Source organism: Melanaphis sacchari, unplaced genomic scaffold, assembly GCF_002803265.2.
Source record: "Melanaphis sacchari strain LSU unplaced genomic scaffold, SCAv2.0 Contig0_pilon_pilon, whole genome shotgun sequence".
NCBI classification, from domain to species: Eukaryota; Metazoa; Arthropoda; class Insecta; order Hemiptera; family Aphididae; genus Melanaphis; species Melanaphis sacchari.
The window spans coordinates 19,440,172-19,459,733 of record NW_020270366.1 but is presented as its reverse complement, the minus strand read 5'-3'; the positions used below and the strand labels follow the sequence as shown (position 1 = coordinate 19,459,733).

At 25.1% G+C, this 19,562-nt stretch overlaps 1 protein-coding gene and 1 pseudogene across 1 annotated transcript in view; one reads left to right on the top strand and one right to left on the bottom strand.

Moving 5' to 3' along the window:
- Nucleotides 1-6,732, bottom strand: part of LOC112600313 — a 136,725-nt pseudogene extending 129,993 nt beyond the window's left edge.
- Nucleotides 1-19,562, top strand: part of LOC112600304 (phytanoyl-CoA dioxygenase, peroxisomal-like) — a 126,720-nt gene that overhangs the window by 95,105 nt on the left and 12,053 nt on the right. The window lies entirely within an intron of this gene.

Sequence of the window (19,562 nt, the reverse complement as noted above, 5' to 3'; positions counted from 1 at the left end):
TTTTCGTGTAACCTATGTTATGCAAAGCTATGTAGCGTGGTACTAAATTCCAACGTTGTGAGTTACAAATCCGATTATGTTGATATAAAAATTATAATGAAATCAATATAATAATACAGACCCACTTAAATAATTACTAGCATGCATATAATGTAAACCAATACAAATTCAGCACTCAGCAGTATGCACATCATTATCTACCATTTATAGGTACCTACATTGGTTATAAAACTCAGTCACAATATTCCAAAAATAAGCAGAAAGTACAGAATATTTACATGCAATAATGTTTTTGAGAGAAAAGTAAAAATAAAATAGTTTTATTATCCAATTAATTTAATAATACTGATAAGTATCAACTGATATCATACTATACTTTTCTTAAGTAAAAATTTTAATTCTTAATATGTAAAAATCAATAAAACAAACTTGACTTATGACTATTCTATGAAAAGTTCATTATAATATTATAAACCAGTCTGTCTATGTAAATCGAATAGAAAAAAATATAACTTTACAATTTTATTTATAAAAACTATTTAAAATTTTCTTTATTCAAAGTTCGTTAATTCTTATAAAATACTAAGATACCTACTGATATTTTTGAGAAAATTTCAATAATTTATTGTTTGACCACTAAAAAAAGACATTATGGCCAGTTAATTATTTAGAATAATAAAACCTTTCCAGTTAGGATTTGGTGCTGTGCATTTGTACTCATCAAAGATAAATAAAAATAAATTACATAAAATTAAAACACACAAATAACAAATGTCATAGTTTTTTTAAATAATCAATGAAATATTAATTTTACAGGCTTAATAATTCTTAACCTATAGACTCAGACACCAAATAATAATCTCATTTATTTTACGTATTTAGTGTGAAAATTTGAATGAAATATTGTATTTAAAAGTAGAATTTTTGACGTTTCAGAAATTCTTAGTATATAATAATTATAAAAAATGATTTTGAAAAAGTGAATCTATTATTATTTTAAATTAATTATTTTAGTCTGCTGTACAAAAATCAGCTTTAAAATTAAACACTCATACCATAGAACATACGTTTCTTTCTTAATTCTATCGTTAAAAAATAAATACAAGTAATATGTTTTAATTATATTTATTTACATTATACCTACTATGAATACTTAATGCAAAAATATATAAATGCAGATTTTACAAACCACATTTCCAAATATATAGACAAGTACTGGAGAAGACAATTTATGAAAATCATGTTTTTATAATAATATCAATAAGATATCATACATTCATACATAACTTAATAAAAACAAATAAATACCTATATTGATTATCATCTTTCATTAAATTTTATACAGTAAAGTTTTACTAATTTAACTGAAAAGTCAATCATCATATAAAAATTGAATTTTATAAATCATCTTAGACTTCTGTTTTGTTTTTACTTATCTATAATTTTACTAAATAAAAAACTAGGTTATTTAACTTATTTGAACACAATGATTTGGCAATATCCCAGCTATGCACGTGGTAGTTTTTTTATAAACATCAAAAAATTTTAGCCTATATTTTTAAATAAAAAAACTAACGCGTTTTCATTGAAAAATAAATTACCTTAAATAACTATAAATATTTTATAACTTACTATTTAAACTACATTATATTTTATTTTAAAAAGTAACTAAACAAAGGCTTTAATGGTATTGAAAATAATTGTGTATAGGTTTTAATTTATATCAAAATATAATTTATTATAATAATATGTATGATCTTATTTTTAAATTCAATTAAAATAGATAAATATTACGGTTCAAGTAACCAATAAAACATGAAAAGTATAAGACACATTTTGTATGAGTACTAAGTGTACTACTCAACTTCCATTAAACTCAAAATATCAATCTCTCCAATTCTATTTAGTCGAATGATTCTAAATAAATTAAAACTCAAATCCGGACGAAATTCAAATATTAATTTATAATTTTAATCAATACATTTGTGACCGATTATATTATTGAATAAATTATGCATTGTATTATGAATATATACCTAGCTATTATATTAGTAAAAACTAAAAAGAAACTCGTTTTTCATTAATATATTATAAGCGTAATGAATAAAAATTGATTTTTATATTTCTAAAATTGAAAAAAAAAAAAATGTTAAAATGTAATTACAATAAAATTACAATGAAATATAGCTAGAGGTGTCGTCTTATCGAGTATACATCGACATCGAATAGGTTACTGTAATGGATATGTTTAGTTTGAATTTAATTATAAATCAATAAACGAGTATACAATGAAAAAGATTCTGAGCGATGACAGTATGTCAGCTTATATCTCTATACATAGTTTTCAATTTTAATAAATTTCATCAACATTCAAATGGCAAATCCTTACAAAGAATTAAAATAACTTTACGCTAAACCTTTTTTTTTTTTAATTCTTGTGTAAAAAAATATGAAAAAAACTTGTATTACATTTACAAATCCTAGGAATAAAAATTAAAAATTTTAACGTATTTTCAACTACAAAAATAAATGGCAAGCTAATTTCGGAGTTTTGACAAATTTCGTCAAAATTTCAAATTTAAACGCTTATAAAAAAATTATATGAAAGTAATACTAACATTTTTTTATTACTGTATTAAAGCTAGTGAAAAACATTGTATAACTGTTCCAGTAATTTTTGATGTGAAAAAAATGTTATCATAATATATGAATTGAATTAAACCTAAAAAAAAGTAGTGAATTTCAAATTTCTATAAACAGCTCGGGGTTAAAAAAAAAAGATAAAATTGTATCATATTTTTGAAACATTAATATAGTTATTTTGTGATAATGTCAAGTTTACGGTTATTTGTTTTTAAAATAAAATTAAAAAAAAAAAATGGATTTGTGTAAATATTCTTGTTTTTCGTAATTTTATTTTTGTTTTTCTTGATTACCTTTAAAGTACCGGGAAAATTCTACTTTTGACCTCAAGCTACTAACTATACACATTTTTCTACAAAAAACCATTTAAAGTATTTTTTTTTTTTTTTACAATAAGAAATGACTTAAGACTCAAAAGTTAAAATATTTAAATATGAAAAATCAAACATTATAGTAAAACTAATACATTCATAGAACTTTAAGATTTGCTTTAAAATTATAACGATTATATTTTGTATGACATTTAAAAATTAAAAATAATAATTTGTAAATACCAAACAAATATCAATATGCTTTTATTATTAATTTTACCATACTATAAAATTAGGTTTTCATAGTTTCATCTAACACTATACTAATTAATTATTATTGACATATTAACATAACATAATTTTAACAAAAAAATATAAGTACGTGAGACCTATTTTTAAATATTTTGATGTGTATAAATTTTCAATACGGCTTATTATATTTCAGATGTATACAATGTATTTGTATTGAATAAACTAATTATTTTTAACATTATACAATATACATATTATGTAAATGTTTAAGTTATTTTTTTCTATAATTTTTAAAAAATTTACGTATTCTAAAATTTTTCGAAACAATAATTTATTTTTTAGGACAAACATTTTTATATTTTTATTTGCAAATTTTTCAGAAATAAAAAAAAAATTCTGAAAATACTGTCATAAAATTGCTGTCTTATATTGAATGATGTATCAATAAAAAGTAATAGATATTTTTAATTTTAACTTAGATAATAAAAGACTTAAATCCTATTGAATTTTCAGTGAATTACGAGTAATTTAAAAAATAATATTTCTCATTAATTATTTTCTGAAACTCTAAAAATACTAAAAGGATATTAAATTTGTATTTATTAGTTATTTTATATAAGTACTATATATTTTAGTAAGTAAGTTGGTAATTTATAAAGAGGTTTGATTCATAAAAGGTCAACTATAATCATAATAATAATATAGCATATTGTGCTTTATACACTTGTGTAGTATGTGATTTTTAAAGGTTTTTGTTAGGTTTTGCTACACATTCAGCTAGGTTAACTAGTAACCTCTGAAATGCTTTCACAGATAGTGATTTTTGTTGTTTTCAAGTAATATAGTTATGATACGAAGACTAATTGTACCTAGTTATTTGATTATAATTTTGATAAATATATTTCTTGGGACGCTATACTCTGTTGATCAACACTTTAAACACTCATATAGTTTATATGCATGAAAAAGAAAAATTTTTAACAATGAAAGTTAAAATATAACTCATAAATTTGCTTGAAAAACTTGTAGCAGAACAGTCACTTTTAAAAATTATTTGCAATCCGTATAAAAAATATTCTACTATAAATATAACTTTCAAGTCTAAAAATAAAAAAAAATATTATTATTTTTGTATTGTTTAACCAATTTTTTACTCATAAATTTCAAGTATTTCATAATTACAGTCAAATGATAAATGTGCAGTAAGCATGATATAATATGTATAATCTTTTATAAGGTGTGGGCTACTACCCTTTCCATAAAGTTAACATACTAAAAACATGAGAACACGGCTAACAACATCCTATATGTATATGAACGAGAAAAATAATTATCGCTGGTAGCTCGTGGTGTCGTAATTCGTTTTAATTGCTTTTCGACATAAATTTCTCATTTTGCGGGTGGATGGAACATTATTAGTATCTACAAACTATGATTATATTGTGCAGGGTGAAATGGGCAAGAGTCATAAATGACAGTACAAAAACCTTAGTATAAGAAGAGATTTTTGAGTATTATTTTTAAAATAAACATGTGTAAGGTAATCATAATAATTTATTTTGTGATATATTATGCAATGAATTAAATAAACGTGGAAGATGAAATAATGAATGTAATGACGGATCTACAGTATTGGGCAATATTTATTATTTTATTTTTATGTAGTATCTGGAATTTTTTCGTTGCCAAATATAAAAAATTATAACCACTTTTAAAGGTTTAACGAGAAAAATAAATGTACATTTCTTTTTTTTATGAAAATCTCCCCAAACACTTCCCGCTCATACGACTTGGCGTTCTACGTTAGAACAACGTGGCAATTGTACTCGTATGTAGACCTTCAGTTACATTTTTGGCCCCGATAGAATAATAACAATCTTAGACAAAATTAAAAATCTAAGGAAATGAATTGAACAGCAACACACATTATGTCATTATATAAGCAAACTATATATAAAATTTAAAAATTATAGCAGTATTTAATTTCAAAAACAAAAACCTCCAAGACGGTATCTATACTATCGGCAATCAGTATCCGGTACTTATTATGTGATATATTAATATATCTAATATCTACAATCATTTTATCCCATAACTGTTTTATGCAGCATCAGTTAATGCCCACTCATATTTGTACTAAGGATAAGGCCGATAAGGGAAATTATTTATTTTTGAACTTCATCCAAATAAATTAGTGTTCAAATAGTTTTCGAAGTATATTATAAATTAACGATTAAAGAGACACTATTTTTTTTGAATTTAAACCAACAACATTCATTGATCCAATTTCAAATATTATTTTATTTAATCGTTTTACGGGGCTACTCATTGATTATCCTAATAATGTATAAACATTTAAATCAGATTTAATAATGATGAATGATTCCATTTATTAAAACTTAATTATTCTTCCACTATTGCAAAATTAAAATCTAATGAAATTAGTTCCCTAACGATCCTTAATACCACGATAATGCTATAAGCAATGTTTGACTCGTTTTCTCTCAGAAAATAAATAGTATAGCTGCTCTGACAGCAAAGAAAAACGTCCGTCCATAGATAATTAACATACGCGGTAAAACTTAATGAAACTCGTTTTGTGCTATAAAAATATATATATATATATCGAGTTTTGGCAAAAAAAAAATACCATCCAGTCATTCCAGTCCTAATTAAAAAAAAAAAGTGGAGTATCCACGCTAAAGCGTATGTCTGAAAATGGTAGTATCACCCACCCCCCACGATTTCATTAAAAGTCGATTAAAATTAGGAGAGTATGTCGTGAGAAAAAAGATACGTAAAAAAAAAAAAAAAAAAAAAAAAATGAAGAAAACCAACGTCATCTATCGCCTATTCAACGCGTGTCAACACGTCGTGGTGCAGATAGTACACCGTAGAGTACACGCGAGAGCCGCGAACCATTTTTGGAAGGGGCCGAGTGCGAGGTAGGGGTGGGAGTAGGTCGTTTATGCGTCTGCAAGACGTGTGTCGTTCGTCGGCCGAAGTACTTACCTATTGCTGGTGGTCGTCGGCGCTCAGTCATGGTACGATGCAGCGGCGTCGCGGTTACGCCGTCGCCGCGGACGACGCGCGGGTAAGTGGCGACCAGTGGCTGTGGTGGCGACGGCGGTTACCGGTCGACGGAGGTATCGTCTTCGTTTGCCTGTCCGACGAGGTTGTCCGGCGCCGACATGACGACACAACGGTGACGATGGCGATGTAATTTATTTTTTTAACGACAGCAATAATAATAATACGATATTATTATTAATTTTCACGTGTTAACGGTATCGCGTCGTGTGCCCGATCAATTATTATCATCACAATAACAATAATAACAATAATAGCGATGTCGATATTATAATATTATTATCGTCGTTTGTCGTGTCGCGTGCACTAAACGCTGTACCATTATTATTATTATTATTATTATATTTTACGGACCGAAACGGATAATATACGGCGGGACACACGCACAAGCACACACGGCGCCCGCGATCGCTCCGGTCGGTCGCCGGCTGTAGTATTAGCGGCCGCGGGACGACTGGCACGCGGAGTCGACGGGACGCTCTGCTCTGTGAGGAGTATACGCCGACGGGCCAACGCGCACGCCGCCCAACGCGCGCGCGTGTGTGTGTGTGTGTGTGTGTGTGTGTGTGTGTGTGTGTGTGTGTGTGTGTGCGCGCGTGTGTGCGATAACTTGTCACGCCGCCGCTGCCGCCGCCGCGGTCGTGGGCGGCGGCGGACAACAAGTGCTTCTTGACCGTTCGTCGCGTGTGCCCGAGACCCACCCGCGAGTGGACGTTTACGCGATTCTTCGTCGGCGCCCAAATGGACGGAAGTCGGATCCCGACCGGGTGTTTTGCACACCTTCCCCCCCACACACACACACTGCCACCCCAATCGCGATCGACGCCCTTGAAAAAATTTTCCAAACGTCGGACGATCACGTCTGCACACGCGACGGGTTTTCGGGAATTCCATTTTAGATCGTTTGAAAAAAAATCCGTACACCGCATACGCGCGGATATATTATCACCTACGGCCTATGCCCAACAATTTGGTGCGGGAAGGGTGGAGGGAGCGAGATCAAAACCGCTTCGTCGGATCACCCTCGCCCAACAGGCCTCGTCACCTTTGTCCCTTTAACGACCCGAGAATTACTCGCATTTGCATCTTAAAGTTGTATATCGACAATTTCAAATAACTAAAATAGTTATTATACTACTTACGTACAATAGTATAAACGGTCTACGGTTTTCATTTTTTCTATGTGACCGTACAAAGTGTCCAACAATAATAGGTACAGTAAACTTTCGTTTAACTGGTATCTATATTGTAGTCGTCCGGCTGTATTTTAATTTTATTTTTAACATATATTTGCTTAAACGAGTACAAAAAAAAAGTCTTAAGAACATCATTTACACCTTTCCTATCGAAAGATTAATTCAAATCAATAATAAATTACTATGAATGAATCATTTATAAATTATATGTTTAATAAAATAAATTAAGGTTTTTCAATAAGTAAAAATGCGTTTATATGTGATACTCCGTTTAAACGGAGTTTTGTGAATCCGGCATTTCTCTGGTCTAATATCTTACGGATTACCAGAAGGTGTACTGTACCTATACTCGTTTCTCGTGCTTACATTTAAATAATAAAAAAGTACACAGACATAAAGTACTCTAAACAGTAAATAAAAATATCTTCTCTATAAATTTAGAGTGATATTGACCACCTTTCAATAGTTATGTATTTTTTTTTTTTTTAAACTAAGAACGTGATAATAATAATCAATAATACATATAAATAGATAGAATAGAGATAATATGTAAATTATTCTGATGAAATTTAAACTGAAATGGAAAATTAATTTAAATTAAATTAATAATTATTTTTTTATGACTATTTTTTATGTTGAATCGACCAATTGGTTTTTATTTAGACCACACACGATTATTTTATTCATAATATAAATCAAATAATTAATATAAACATACATACTATATACACACGTGTGAAGTTAGATTTCCATTTATATTACTCATATATTCTTATTGTAATGTCTAATAATTTATCAATCTTATATGGGGTAGTATATATTTGATTGGTATGCGATGTCTTTTGAGTTGTTTTATCGACTTAGTCTTATCCCATATTTGTTTTCAAACTTAGTGATTTCTTAAGTAACTATATATATCATAGTCATCATATAATATCATAGCATAGGTATATATGAATAATCTAATGTATCATAAAAAATTTTTCATTTAAACATCTAAATTTTTAAAATACAGAACCCAAAAAAAAACAACCTAATCAATAAGATTGGTCTAAAACTTACACTTATTATTTTTTTTTTTTTTTAATGTAAGTTATATTTAATCAGATAATTCAATTATTTTTCAAGAAATAACACTAAATAAAAATAATAAAAACATAATTAAATTTCGACATTGAAGTAAATATTGTGCATTACCAATAATCCCAATTTACAAATAAATTGGGTTTCGTTTTTCATTATGACATAAATAAATAATTGTTTAAGTCGAAAATGCGATTTCATTCATACTTCAATAACTTACAAATAATATATGTGAATTTTGAATTTAAATGTATACATTTCACACGCCTATTGTAATATAGAACCTAAAATATAATTCTTGATAAATCTATCTCTACAATTATAATATTGTTCTTAAATAATAAAATCATTTGCTAAGAGAATATGACAAATAAATTTAATATATTTAATGAACATTTAAGCATTTTCACACATAAACATTTACATTATTATAAATTAAATTGTCTTTATGCCAGTCTAACTATTTTTTTTATTTTTTATTTTTTTTTTTTTTTTTACCTATATTAGCCAAATATTTAACTGTCAACATATTTTTTGTTGGACAATTTCTTCGATTTACTTGCCAAAATTTTACTTTAAACTACTTGAAAAGTGTATATAAATATAATTACCTTTTTGAAATAGATTGACATTAATAATTTTTCTGTCATCATATAATATAATATATTTTTTTATAAGTAACATTTTTTTTTTTTTTATATATATATATATACCAAAAAGTATTTTAATTTAATTAATATATATTATATTATAATTTTTTATTATGATTTAAAATAATAAACTTCTTAGGTAAAAATTTACTTACCTATTTTTAACCGGTAGGCGGTAACTTAACTACTTTGAAAATCATTGTACGTTGAACCTTGTGATTTTTAAACTGAAAAAGAAAATAGTGGAATAACTTTCCATGTTCAAAATATGTGATACAAAGGTTTTTTCATATTAAGGCAATAAGTTGGATTAAACTCCCAAAGGCAATTGATCTTGAGCACAAACACACAACAGAAGCGATTCTATAAAAAACTTATATTATCAACAATCACAGTAAATAAAATATGGATTAATATTTTTGCCAAATATATACCCACTTATGTATAGAATATTTATATTTTTTTCAGCTTTTTTTAACGTGAAAAAAATAAATAACATAGCAGTTACACTTTATATTAATGAACAAGACTTGATTTCATTTTAGACTGAATAGATTTTTTTAAAGTGTTTACAGTAAGTTCCACTAAATTTGAAAAAAAAGTTATTCAAAAGTACCACGGATACCTACAAAAGTTTTGAACAGTTCTAACTATAACTAATGTTATTATTTAATTTTACAATAAAATAAAAATTACTTTTAGTAGGTATGGAAATTAAATATTCTATAAATCAGTTATAATAAAGTTCAATCTATTTTTGATAATTTCTTTTGTTCATTTAAGGTTTTTTTTTCAATCCATGTATAATTTTTTTTTATAAAATTGTTTACTTGACTCAATAAATGCATAAAATCAAAATAACCTTCACTATAATATTGATGTGTATATTAATCACGTGAAAATTATCATGTATAAATCGTAATATGTATATAATAAAGTAGAGCCTACTAACTATTAATACTATGAGTTGTAATAATTAAATAATAAATATTTTAATATTACTAATATTGGATGTATTTTAAATCTTGAATATTTTTTTTTTATTATTATTATTCTATACTATGTTAATTTCAGTAGATATTAAAATATTTACAATTATTTAAACCTTATTTATCAAAAGTATTTTAAGTTTTTTTTTTCTCAATAAAATAATTTAATTTTTAGAAAACTAATAAAGTTATATACAGGAGATCAAGGAATAATTCTGCATTCAGTTTAAAATTGGGGACCGATAAAATTTCTAAAGAAAAAATATACATACATGATTGTTTATAATTATCACTCGAAATTAGTAGTAAATAAAAAAATAAAAAATAATATTAATAATAATTACTCAACTTAAAAATATCTGTACTATAAGTATATTATTATGTACATACTATAATATTATAATAAAATAAAAAAGTACAGTTAATAAAAATAGATATAATTTAAAAATGTTAGGCGTACAAACGTAAATAAAGTGTTCAATATAGGTACCATTAACCAGAGCGTAATACTTAATTAAATTTTAAAATAATTTCATAACCGTTTATTTCAAATTTAAAACTACTATTTATTATTGACACTTCACATTATAATATTTAAATCTTTTTTAATAAAAAAAAATCATCAGGTATTAATATATTGTACTTTAATAAAATATTTAAGTTCTTGCAGTAATTTGTAAATTTCATTCTAGATGTTACATAATGACAAAGATTACCGATAAAGTGCAAATTCATTTTTATCCTTTCAGCTTTGTAATAATTATATTAACAATAATCATTTTAGCGAAATTAACGCGGAAAGAAATTTAAATATTTTTTTCATTAGCAAAATATGTATAAATATATAAGTTTTACTTATTTTAATATTTTATTTACTTTTTCCACCTTTATTTGGTCATTTTATGCAATATGCATATAATATAGATAGACTATTTGTGACTTTAACCATGAAATTATATAAAGTACCCTATTTCCAACTTATCCTATAATATATATTTGATATTATACCCACTACCCGCATATTTTTATACACAACTATTAGTTGAAGATCTCAGTATAGAACTGTTTTGAAATAGACAAATTTGATTCAATAGACAAGTTGGTTTCGAACTTTCTGTAGGTATAATCTTTGAAAAATATTTTGATGTATTACTATATTTTTGCGAAATGAAATAGATAGCGATGTTACGTTTTAATCCTAAAAATATTAAAATACTAAATAAATAAATACATCACAAAAATACGATGTTATTGAAATTTTCAAACGCGCATCTGCATTTTTAGTATCACATGGCTATTTACGACCATTGTCTGATAATCTTAAAAATTGTATACATTATATCTACATACTAGAGGTGAAGGGTTTCAAAAAATTATAAATAACGGTTTTATTTTTTTTTCTATTTAATCATATTTTTTAGTGCTACAAAAATTGTATGTAATCCCAAACGTTAATTGGAACTGAAATCTAATTTAGTCTAAATGTTTACGTTTATTGTTAATTTCATTTTACACTTTTTTTTTTTTCTAAATTGTTTAAATACAATATTTAAAGGTCATATAGATATTTAGTCGCATTAACGAAAATATAAGCAATACTTTCTTTATATCCAAATATTTAATATAAATTCTCAGTAAGCAATGTTAAATAATTGAAATCAGAATTTCCTTCAGGAGCAATAAGATATGTTTTTAAATTAAAATATATGAATAACGCATGAACGTTAACAGATTGATGTCCAATAAACTTCTTGTTCTCTATTTTAATATGGAACGACCTAAAGGGATTTCAAATACTTTATGGTACGTATTTATACCTTTCGCTGTAACATCTGCAGTAAAGCAGTATATAAAAATGTATTTTACAGTAGGTAAATAATATTACGCCGTTGATAACGACTGTGATATTCATAAAATTAACCAAATTATCATTTTACAATAAAATGTAAGGAATTTATGTGTTTCAATTGTAGACTGTCGAAATGACAGGGAACGAAGATTACCTTCTATTTATTTCGTAAGACGAAGCTTACTACTTAATATTTAATTAAGCTAGTTAGAAACGTGAACTGCGTTAGACCTCGCTTTTAAAAATCTAATTATATTCTTCCTTGTGCAAAAAATAAAACGAATTTTAAAAAGTGAAAAATAATAATACATTAATAGGTACCTATCAATTTGACAGGTTCATTCAAAACGCTGTTAATAAAATGTATGACTTATGGTTGTCATTAAATCACTAAAAAAATTAAATAAATAAATGTATTAACGGTTTTTAAGTTTGAACTTAATCTTATTGTTTCGAATAAACATATTTAAATAAATGTTGACAATAGTTTTTATTATTCCAAAATATAGAAATAGTTATAATATTAGCATCTATTGATTCATACCATATTATTAATCTGAAATTAATATTTTAAAATGTATTTTACTAAAATACAAATGATGTTCAGTTTATATCTATAATAGCTATGATTATTTGTGAATAAGAAATATGTTGTATGAATATTCTTAACATACAATTACAATAAAATTTATGATTTATTGTGTTTTTCAATTTGATTTGGAAATTATAGAGATCAAGTGTTTTGCAGATCATAAACACGGTTAACCAAAGTAAATATTGAAAGGTGCTAAAATTTCAATAAGGCATAAGCACGCCAATTTTTTTGGTGGGAAGAACTAAATTTCGAGTAAGTTTTGGAATTTTAAAAGTCTTAAATCCCCTAGCAATCCTATTTTTCTATTATGTTACAAATTCAAAATGTTCTTACTTTATTATCCACGTATAAATTCAACATTTCAATGTGAGCAATTCAAAATAACCAACTCTACAGTTTGCAGGTAATCTCTTTCTACATAATTTATTTTTCTTCATGATACAGCTTCAACTACTAAAGTTATTAGCTTACAAGTTTCGTACATAATTAGAGAACTACATAATTTATTTGGTCAAAAACGCTGATTTTTAACTAGAACTAATGTCTATTCTATATTATTTGTTTAAACCAATTTAAAAACTATACAATTTAATTATTTCAATCTGATTTAGTTCTATAACAAATATAATCTTTGATAGTAAGTTTAAATATAATTTAGTATTTTAGTATGACGCACATAGCAAGTACACAAAATAATAGAACAAAAATAGGTTTAGTATAATAATAAAAAAAAATAATTTTTTGTAAATAAATGTTGTAAATTCATATTTTCGCTATCTTTTTGTTTGCTTAAATCTTTTGTAAGACTATATTATCTGAGTATTACGATTACGTAAACTTAATCCTTAGGTTTTGTTTGCCAGTCATAATCTTTCTGCGGTGGTATATTTTGCAAATAATTATTAATCTTGATAAAGTCACTCAAAAGTACTTACAAACTCTATTTATCTTTGTTTAGAGATTGCATTTACGACTTGCATGCATTCAATGAAGAGTGAAATAAATCAGAAAGGAAACAATAGTCAATGAAATTTAGTACGGTGTTCGAGCTTTTATTTCAATAGACACTAGGTTATTTGAAAATACTTATGTGGGCTTTAAAATAAAATAAGTATCTAAGATTTAAATATATATATATATATATTAGATAGATCAAGTGGTTATAAATGTTTAATATGCAAATATTAAGAAATAAATATTTATGATAAACGAATGATTTTATGTGCAACTTTTCGCCACCATACGAATGTACCACACTACTATGGAACGATGAGAACGAGAAATGACATCAAAATTTCAAATGAAACGAAAAAGAGAATCACGAAGAATTCCCAAAATTGCTAACCAGCTATTAGATATTATCCTACCCTGCTACTTTCCGTTAACCATAACACAACTCGTACATTGTAGACGTCTCAAACATGATTACAAAAATATCTATTAAAAATCGCGGATTTCAATAAACACGCCACAAAAATAAAAACAACAGTGAAGCATTCTGCAATCATTGGAAATCATGGATTTTCCAAAAACGTATTATAGCTTATATTGTATTATAATATAATCTATATTATAGCTTATAATATATATGTATTTTAAGATATCTATTTACGATGACATTTTGTACGATAGGAGGACGGACAATTACAAAAAGTTTTTTTTTTTTTTTATTGAACTTAAGCCCGGAAACTAGGGCCATTAGCTGTTTGTAGGGGTTATGAATTATAGTAAGGGGTAAGGTTGGTACGGTAGGTTGTATTTTTACGATTGTTACGGTTGATAGCAAACACGTGTATGTGTGGCAAGGTTTTTAACCACTATGATCCCGAGTGGTCACCCATCCGGGAACTAGTAGCTATGGCCGTTACTTACTCTCAGTCGCATTCCGCGACTAGTAGCAGACAACGCGCCACACCAAGCCACATACAATAAGTTGTTGTTCGTCTTCGGTAGAAAAATATATTATTTATGATAATTATAAATTTGTTGCTCATATATAATATAATATATATTCTATACCACACATATTCACCCGACTTGCTTTCCGTTTCGTATTCCTATTTCCCACTTACTATATATTTTATTACTACAATATAATATCAATGTTTAAAGTTTAAACAACTAATGTATTTATAGTAATGTAGCTATTAACGAACGATAATTATTTATAATTATTTATTATTTATATTAATATCCCAAATGTGTTAATTTGTTGTGATTATGCCAATAAACAAAGATTATTTAAAATAATACAGGCAATACAGCATATTTTTTTTATCGCCAGCGGTATGCCTTTTTACAAAAATACAATTATTATTTATTACTTATTAATTATTAGTAGCCCCTAAAATTGTGTGTAGTATAAAATTTAAAAATGTGCTTTAAACAATATTTATTTTGGCAAAATATTACAGCACTATTTAAAGTCATCTCTTTATTTATATAAATAAATCTATAGGTTATAAATTATAATATAATATATAATACATTATTACAATATGTTAATATAAATAATAATATATTAGAGTAACTTGAATAATTTTTTTTTTTATATAAATTAATAACAATTTTATTTTATTCACAGTTATAAAATAATATATTGCTATTTATTTTACATTATACGTTTTTTGATTAAATAAATCGTCAAGTATTGGCTCTAGTTTTTAGAGCATTGATTTTTTTATTTAGATATTTAGCCGATTCGGGGCTATGTGTGTAGTACGAAAATTTGGATATTTTAGAAGCTGGGTAATTAGTCAACAAAATCAAGCGTTTCAAGTCACAGTACTTATGATTAAAAATTATTTTTATCATAAAACTATATTATTATTAATATTATAATATTATAGTATGTATTATGTATTATATTCAATATTAATTTATATTTTAAATTTAACATTATGTAAATGTTTTCGGAAAATTTCAATTAAAATAATATAAATTTAACCAAATGGAAATATATAAAAAAAATATTCTCAAAATAATGTTACTTTACGTTAATAACTAAATATTATTTTATTTTATTTTATTATTTTATGACATAGTAAAAATTGAATATTATAAAAAAAACAAAATCGTAACATTAAGAAAATGTTTAAAAAATAATATAACTATTTTAAACTCTATAAAACATAATATGAAGGTTAAAATGATAATATTTGAAATGTAATCTAGATTTAATATTATTGAAATATCAATGTTATAAAATTGCTATCTGGGATATATATTATATATATGTATTATTATAAAATATAAAACAATATATTTGATGCTTTTAGATTCTGAACGAACCTAACCTTTGTCTAAATGTACATACGATGTATACGATAAGTAATCAAAACAAAAATTCTATTTTCAACTTTGGTAGTAGCTTTGATTACACAATTGGATCTTTTTTGTGCTTTGACGAACTTAAAATTAAAAATTCCCAGTATTTTTAAATAAAACCGTGGAAAATAATTAAAGAAAAACGGAAATTTTTAAGTAAATCCAGTTTTTGGAAAAATTGATTTTGTTATTTTAGTGTAACTCAAAAAAAAAAAAAAATAATAATAATAATAATAATAATAATAACTATAGATATCTATTAAAAATTTTACCAAATGTATATATGACCATTTTTTTTCCACATGATTTAAAAAATACTTGAAAATTGAATACAAGGATTTCTATAAGATATTCATTTACCAATTAAAAAATAACCAAAATAATTTATAGGCATATTATTTTTTTATAAGCTTTTAAATAGTATAGCATAGTATAGCCAATATGATATCCAACACCCGGAACGGATAAGAACTCATAGAAGAATAAGCATTTACATTCAAAACTTAAACAAAATTCATAAAATCTCAAAAATGTTTGAATTATTTTGAAAAAACATTTTCATTTCATATTTAAGTTTTGAATATTAAATAAAAAATTCTTTATAAGTTTTCTACAAATAATAAAAAAAATTCTACCAGTAATTTTTAGAAGCGTTTGAAATTCAAATTTTTACGACATTGCATTTTCATCTTTAAACGATTTTTGATATTTTGTTACAATTAAAAAGCAAATAATCTTAAATAGTTAAATAATTAAAATTTTTAGAAAGTTTTTAATGATCATTTTTTATACTTGATACAATAATCAAAATATTTTGACTCTTTTTGAATAATTATTTATAGATATTTTAAATTTAAAATGTGTTTAGTTTTATTTAAAAATCTAACTATTCTTATATATGAGATTAATGCAAAGAACCAACATGTTTAAATTATTTGAAATCCTTAGTAATACATAATTAAAAACATCAATAAAGTAAGCACATAGTTAATCGGATAAATTAATGACTAATACATTCCAATAACGTAATATTATGAAAAGCTAATCATGTTCTCTTATAAACCTCTCCAAGTCTTCCGGTCCCCGTTAAGTAGATCTATAATGGGTTTAGGATCAAAAATATGTTATATGTGAATTCAAAACCAACCATAACTAGGTTAATATGTAGACTTAGTGTTTTGTAAACTTACTGAGATGGTCTGATGCAGCACAAAAAAATTAAAAAAGGGCTATAATAAAACGTACGCGCAATTAGTGTATTAGTGACCGCTACTGCAATGTTAGATAAATTAATAATTATTATCAATAATATGTATATTTGTTATAATCAAGTTTTATGTATCATACATTTTCATAAACTTAGGGGCAACATTCATTAAAGTTTTGTTCATTATAAAACAAATATTATAATTTAACAGAATCTTATACAATTTCAATTTTAAAGCAAATTGTATATTTAAAAATATCGCCGTAGAAAATTGTCTATTACCAATCTAATTCTATAGTTAATGTAAGTAATATTAATAATAAGAAATTACTAACACTTATAAGTTATATTAGTTATGATATATCTATCTCAACTCGTAAATAATATTTGTTATTTTACATTATATTAATCATATTTTTTTCTTCTTCGCTACCTATGTGACATAAAATCCGATTGCGACGTTTTCACATCTTATTAAGATTGTCCTCACTTTCGTGGAACTATTCTTTCTGCAAGGTGTGGCGTGTATCGTATATCCCGTTTTTCTCAGACGTAATTATAATAATAACTTTATCACGTAGTTTACTTTGTACTTCTCATATTATCATTCATCATTTTCAGTTGATTCTGAATGCTCAATATAGTTTTTTATTTTATACAAAAATGATTTACACTGTGTTTTTGTCTTATGTGTAGATATAATACATTTTACATTCTTCACTAGTTAGTAGGACATAGGTATTATAATAAACATATTTTTTTAAATAAAATTTTAAAATAAACGTTTTGGAATACTTTAAGGTATTGTATAATGTATTTATATCATGTTTATTACATTCAACTAAAACCATTTTTTATTTTATAAAAAAAAAAAAACTGTTTTTATTACATATCAAGATGCACTATATTGTATTAATTTATACTGTTTTGACTATTTATTTTATTTAATTATCATAATCAAAATACAAATATGAATTGAATATACAACTATTTAAAAATTAATGACTTATTAAAAGTCATGGTTTTATTTAATTTATTTAATTAATCAAGTAGGTATAGTTTATTAAAATATTATTTTTTATTTCAATACACATTGTATTTATTATTACTATTATATAACCAGTGACCCAGACCAGCCATCTTTTTGATTAAGATCCACTAACAGTAATGTTTATACTATAAAGTGATTTAATTATTTCAAATACGAATAAGGATGGGTCATAAAACGCATAATAATAGTTTAACATTAAATACAGTTAAAAATGCTATTTAATTTTTTAGACTTTTATCATTAAAAAGTACATTAAAAAAAACATTTCATGTTTTCAAAACAAATATTTCTATACGATGACGTTAAAAAAAAATCGTACACATTCTTCACAATGTTGAGTGAAAATTAAAATAAGTAAATTGAACATATCTATTTCTGTATAGTACCTATATATAATATTTTGTGTACTTATAATTATTTACCACACCTTAATAATTTCGTGTTTCATGCAATTTTCATCAATAATAGTTTGGAAATAAATATGACACTCTTAACCTGTTATTCGTAGTTATAGTAATTTTAATTTTAATCCCATCTTAAATATAGCTACGCTACGGTCCTAGTTCAATTTTCCCGACAAACGACGGTTGTTTTTCAGGTTCTACTTTTCCTATCTGTTAAAAATGTTTTGATGTAATAGTCTTAATGTGTAATACTAATTTATTATATATATTATTGAAATAATACTTATATAGTTTTAAAAGATAATACGTGAACAAATTATTGTTAAACTAAATATGTAAATAGTGTAAACATTTGCTATTTTAATTTTTAATATCAAGACATATGACTCTGAATTTCTGATATTATTGGTCAGTAAATCATACTTTAAATGTTTAATCTTAATAAATGTTAAGCCTCTATTTGCATATTACCTTTATTTTATTATAAATTTATTTTCAAGGTGGAATAATGCATATCAAAAAGTACAAATATACGTTATCTTCCAAATAACGGGTTTTATCTCTTGAGAACAAAGGTTTTTCAGAAATTAATGGATTTATTATCATTAACACTTGATAAAACATTATTTGGATCGATTCAAGTGTAATTCAAAATGACTGTACCTATTTATCTATATAAATTAATTATGTCAATACATGCAATGACATAATCAAAATTTAAGTTCCTATTTTTATAATAAATATCCTATAGTTGTCATAGTTGCCAAGACATTCTACAAACGCCTATACTTCAATAATGCTATTATTGTCCGAATCCACTTGATTTTAGAACTGTCTATTTCATTCTTAGTGACCTCAGAAAATACACGAAAACAGACACTACTAATCAAAACTTTTCAACAATACGTGTAACTA